The sequence below is a fragment of the Anastrepha obliqua genome, chromosome 6 (assembly GCF_027943255.1).
Source record: "Anastrepha obliqua isolate idAnaObli1 chromosome 6, idAnaObli1_1.0, whole genome shotgun sequence".
Classification (NCBI taxonomy): domain Eukaryota; kingdom Metazoa; phylum Arthropoda; class Insecta; order Diptera; family Tephritidae; genus Anastrepha; species Anastrepha obliqua.
The window spans coordinates 79,382,198-79,388,565 of NC_072897.1; positions in this window are offsets into that span (position 1 = coordinate 79,382,198).

Genomic DNA, 6,368 nt, shown 5'->3' on the forward strand with positions numbered 1-6,368 from the left:
AGTTAGGAGTGATTCTTCACATCCACCTACTGAAAAACGGTTTTATGGCCATAAAATGAGATTTTGGGGCTGTACTGGAAATTTCTCCTATACCATTTTTTTTAGTTTTACTATACCTACAAGTTGTGCTAGGTCTCCATAAAAGTATATTTAATTTTTTTTTTTTTTGTCACACCGTGTAATCTATACTATAAAGGTGAATGTCTGTACGTTGTCCGCGCATCACTGCGAAACGACAACACCAAATGACGTAAAAATTTTTATACATTCATATTTTCACCCAATGAAGGTTATAGGCATGTTTTTATGATGGAACTCCCTTCCCACAGCCCCAGGCCGCGCCTGCACTCTCATTCGTCACTGATAATCGAATATTTGCTTAAATTTAATCTAAAAAATCTTAGTTTTTCCTATTTCCTCCTATTTATAGCACACTCTAGACTTCATAATCCGCATAAGCTGTTCAACTATGACCCAAATGCAAAGTTCAAAAACGGTTTGAGGTAGAAAATAAATAAAAATAATTTTGCTTGATATTTTTCTGATTGGTTGTTTTGATTTTATTCAACGAGGCATAGCAACGGATGCCGGGTATTGTACTATTATGGTTATTAATAAAAAATTATTTTCTATGAAATTATTGTTTGTAATTCTTTTATATACATATCCTAAATCCCTCAAAACTACTCCTACGCGAGCGGGGCCGCGGGTTAAAGCTAGTCTATACCATAAAGGTGAATGTCTGTACGTTGTCCGCGCATCACTACGAAACAACAACACCAAATGACGTAAAAATTTTTATACATTCATATTTTCACCCAATGAAGGTTATAGGCATGTTTTTATGATGGTGATGATAAATATAAATATTTTTGCTTGATATTTTTCTGATTGGTTGTTTTGATTTTATTCAACGATGCATAGCAACGGATGCCGGGTATTGTAATACCTATTATGGTTATTAATAAAAAAATATTTTCTATGAAATTATTGTTTGTAATTCTTTTATATATTATACATATCCTAAATCGCTCAAAACTACTCCTACGCGAGCGGGGCCGCGGGTTAAAGCTAGTGTAATATAATGAGAGAAAGAGAGAACAATTCCTCTACACCTAAGTATGTATGTAAAATAAGATATTTATTTCTTAACTGAACTTAATAAACGAATCACTCTCGATCACTGCTCGATTTTTTTATTTTTCATTTGCCATAACGCTAGCTCGTTTTTTAGGAACTCAACTAACTGCAATATTAAATTCTGTCTCAAACTAATTTTTTTCCGGCGATTTACACACTTCAATCATGAGATAGTTGTTTTTGTTTTCAATGTAATGTTTTCGCATCACACTACAAACGATGAACATGTGCGCGAGTTACATATATAAGTTCTAAATCCAATGAACCTGATAAGTTCCAGGAATTTTTAAACCAAATTAATAAAGCCAGACAGTAACCCAATTCCATATTTCCGGCGTATTTCTCAATAAAATATATTCAAAGTAATTAATCAGCATTTTATTGTATTTTAGAATAATCTATCTATATATATAAAAATTTAGCCGTTTTTCGCGTTGTGATGAACTTTACGGAGAATGGCTCAACCGATTTTAACCAAACTTTGCCACATTGAAGAGACACATGTGGAGAAGGTTTGTAACTATGTTTGGTTGAAATCTCCTTTACTTCTTCGTCAACACACAGTATACACGAGGCAGCCTTGTTTTTACGCGTGTGGTTGTTATTGTAAACGGTTGCATGGAGCGTACATTTTACTCACATGTGTACAAGTTAACGCAGCAGTATTTATGCCTAAATTTTCATTCCATTACATACATTTCAATGGAATGCAAACATACATACATATACATATATTCATTCAGCAGTGGCTGCACCCCTGCATTCGCATAGAATAGAAACATACAAATTAGTAGGCACAGTTGTACCTGACCGCCTGCAATAATTAATCGTAACACAATGCTGCTGTGACTAACTTAACACTTTGCTTAAATACTTCTTCTTTACACCCACACTTCGGGATAACCGAAGCAAAACCATTAGCTCAACGAACCTGAACAGGTCGTCACTAAAAAAGTACTTAAGCAAGGCAGTTTTCTTAGAAGATTACCAAAGGTTATCAGTAATAGTGCATAGTGAAAGCAAGTGTTAAAACTAATAAGAAAGTGTTTTATTTGGTAAAGTGTTCAAGTGAAGCAGTTTCCAGGCATCAACCAAAGAGATACAAAAAGTGCGTCAGAAATATTTAAGAGAAGAGATTGTTTTCACATTTTCCAACGATATTTTCACGAAAAATTTACAAAATACACATTAATTTTGCAAATGATTGGTAACAAGTGAAACAGTGAATAAATGGTGTGAAAAATACACACAACAGAAATCGGCAAAAATAATTAATATTTTAGAAGTTTTTACTTAAGATATTTAAGAAAAGAGATTGTTTTCACACATTCCGTAGATATTTTCAAGAAAAATTTCAAAAATATATATTATTTTTGCTGATCATTTCCCATTTCTGTTCTGTGTAATTTTCATTTCAACGCGTGCTCACAGTTCAATTATATTTTTAAAAGATGGCGCTAACAGTATGTCAATTAGAATTCCAGTTTAAAAACAAGAAAAGTAGCAATCAAGAGCTCAGAGTGACATAAAGAAGACCACTTTGATTCGGTAAAAGGAATGCCACGAGGTAGAAGACATGCTAACATCGGACGTAATACACATCACAATAGAAATGTGCAAAATCACAGACAAAATGAAAGTGAGGAAAATCATGCTGATAGATTAAGTCAACAAAGAGATCGTACTAGGTCACGTTCTCAAAATCGGCCAATAAATATCAATTCTGTAAATTTGAATGGTGCAGCATTTCAATATAATCCACAACTTGATTATTCATCTCACAAATATGTTGTCATTGGAAGTATGGATAAAATTTGCGAATTTTGTCAAGCATTGAAGCATTCATTGCGCTGCAGGAAAAGTTCGTTTACCAGACATACAATATCCGCCCGAACCATTAGCTACATTATTATCAGGAACATCACCCGATTCCAAACATTTTCTTGAAAAAATTTCCACATATAATTCATGTTTTCAAATGACATCTTTTGGTGCTGGAAAAATTATTGTTATGTTTACTGTATGTGTATACTCACGCAATTCGGCTGCCGTTGAGATATGCACGCATTGATTGCTCTAAACCTAATGACACTTTATTTCTGATAGATTCAGCATTGCCAAATGTACTAAAATTATGTCAAATATATCATATAATAAGGTTTATTCATACTGAGAGAATAAAATTCATTGTTGTTAGTAAATTTTAATATGCATATAGAACATCATCCTCCGCTTTAATTACGAAAATCTTCAGCTTGGTAGCGGTGAACCGATCTACGAATACGGCCACTTCGACGCACTTCTAGTGGACTTCTTGGTTGTTCCTGAGAATGCTCATTAGCAGTATCCACCATAGTATTAGGTAGCAATATATTGGTAACTGAATCAGTTCCTCCTCTGCTGTCATCAACTGGTTTGGCGTCGTTCACATGGCGAGATTTCATTTGATTTTGATGTCGTTTAAAGTTGCCCATACTAGTTCTTACTACGTACATGACTTTTCCAAGATGTCTGTCCACGACCCCTTTTAACCATTTTTCTCCACGGCCATAGTTGCAAATATAGACACTTTCGTTAGGTGAAAATTTGGTTGAAGTTTGTTTAAAGTCAATTTTGTCATTTTCCACTGAAAACATTTGCGAAAAGAGAGTACGTGCAGGACGACCATGTAAAAGATGTACTGGTGATATGCCTTTTGCGTTTGGCATAGTGCGATAGGATGAAAGAAATTTAAGAACCGATTCATTTACTTGCAAGCCGTCATCTATGTTCTTTTTTACGGCTGTTTTAAAAATACGCACAAATCTTTCAGCCAGTCCATTAGAAGGTCGGTGAAACGGTGCAATCGTGATGTGCTTAATAGCATTTTGGTCACAGAATGTTTTGAACGCATTGTCACTTACTATAGTTTCTGGCAAACCCTCACTAGCAAAAAGGGTAGTTAATGCAAAAATCGTTGATTCAGTCGTTGTATTTGCTAGTTTGTAAACAAATGGAAATTGCGAGAACGCGTCTATGCACAGAAGCCACCTAGAACCTAATACCGGACCATCAAAATCAATGTGAACCCTCTGCCAAGGTGCTTGTGGTTCAGGTCAGCTTGAATATTCCCGCCGATCCCTTGGACCCGCTAGTTTGCAGTTTTCGCATCCAGCTACTATTCTCCCTATATCATTATCGATGCCATCCCACCAACAATGTTGTCGTGCTAGTTGTTTCATTTTTACCACACCCCAATGTCCATCATGAAGCCGACGCAAAACTTGATTACGTAATGAGTATGGAATAGTAACCCGTGTGACATCACTCTGTAATAAAATCAAGTCATTTTGAGTAATCAAGGACAACTTACGATTGAAATATGGCCGGAGATCCGGGTCATTAGAACTCAACTTATGCGGCCATCCTTTCTGAATATATCATTTAACTCTTTGTAGTATTTTGTCACTGTTGGTGCTTTTGCGTATGACCTCAATATTAATTGGAGTTTGTATAGCGACAACTTGATTAATTTCACCATTGTCGAAGTCTTCATCTGGGCCCGATGGTAATCTCGATAATGCGTCAGCATTTGCGTGATCTGTTGTTTTGCGATATTTTATTTCAAATTAGTCGCTGGATACGTTGAGCCGTCATTGTTGGCAGGTTTCTATCGGGACTAAATATGGTGACTAATGGTTTGTGATCCGTGATCAGTGTAAACTACTGCCCGTATAAAAACTGATGAAATTTTTTGACTCCGAATATTATCGCCAATCCCTCCTTTTCAATTTGGCTGTAGTTTTCTTGATGTCGGTTGAGTGTTTTGGAGGCAAAGGCGATCGGCTGCTCAGTCCCGTATGGATTCATGAGTGAAAGCACGGCTCCCACCCCATACGATGATGCATCAGTGGCCACGACTATAGGTAAGTCTTCTCGAAAATGAGCCAACATCGTAGCTTTAATGATGTGCTCCTGAAGCAAATTGAACGCGTTTTCTTGTTCGGGCTTCCACTGAAATGACGCCCCCTTTCGCCTCAATTTGTTCATGGGTGCTGCGAGTTGGGAGTAATTCGGTATAAAATTGTGGTAATAGTTTATTTTACCCACAAATGCCTCAAGCTCCTTCAAGGTTTTGGGCCGTCGTAAGTTCTTCACTGCTTGAATACCAGATTCGTCGGGCAGAATGCCATCTGCGCTTATTTCACGCCCCAAGTAAGTTAATTTTATTTTTAGGAACTCGCATTTTTCCTTTTTGCATCTTATGCCCGCGGATTGGAGTATATGCAGAACTTTAGCTAAGCGTTCAATATGTTCTTGTTCACTCGCACCGGCCACAATGATGTCATCGATATAATTTGCACATCCGTCGACTCCACATAATAGTTGCTCGAGATATTTCTGAAACATGGCTGGTGCGCTTGCTTCCCCATACGATAATCGCTGGTATTGAAATAAACCGAGCGGTGTGTTGACCACCAGCACTTTTTTCGAATCTTCATCGAGCTCCATTTGTAGGTATGCATCACGCAAGTCTATTTTAGAAAAATATTTACCGTATCGAATGGTATGCAATAGGCACTCTCTTGTGGGTAGAGGGTATTGATCTACATCAATCTGCTGGTTAACACCTTTTTTAAAATCTCCACAAATGCGTATCGATCCGTCCGGTTTTGTTGCTAGGTCGATGGAGGATGCCCAATCGCTGAAAGTTATCTGTTTCCAAATACCTGCTTGTGATAATCGTTGTGCTTCATCTTTAAATTTTGGTAACTGAGCAAAAGGAATTGGCCTACTTTTAATGAACTTAAGCACTGCATTGTCCTTAAGTCTCATCGAGGCTTTGACTGACTTCATTGTACCAAGTGCTGGAGTAAACACGTCCGCAAATGTGGACAAAATTGTATGTAATTTTGCGTTCGACTTGGCGGTCACGCTATCAACTTGCACAATTTAAAGCCTAATTGTTCAAATAAATCCACGCCCAATAGATTGTTTGAACCACGCACGTTAGAAACTACAAAAGGCAGTATTTTTTCTACTGACCCGTATTGTATTTTGGCAGCGATTTCTCCTAAGGTTTCTATTTGCGTATGACCGTCAGGGGCGGATCGTGACATTGTGGGGCCCTGGGCTAATATTACTCGGGGGCCCTGTTTTCTATGGTGATGCAGTATATAGTTATCAGAAAAAAAAATCATCTTATAAAAACATTTATTTATCAAAACAAATATGACAATAAAGGATAT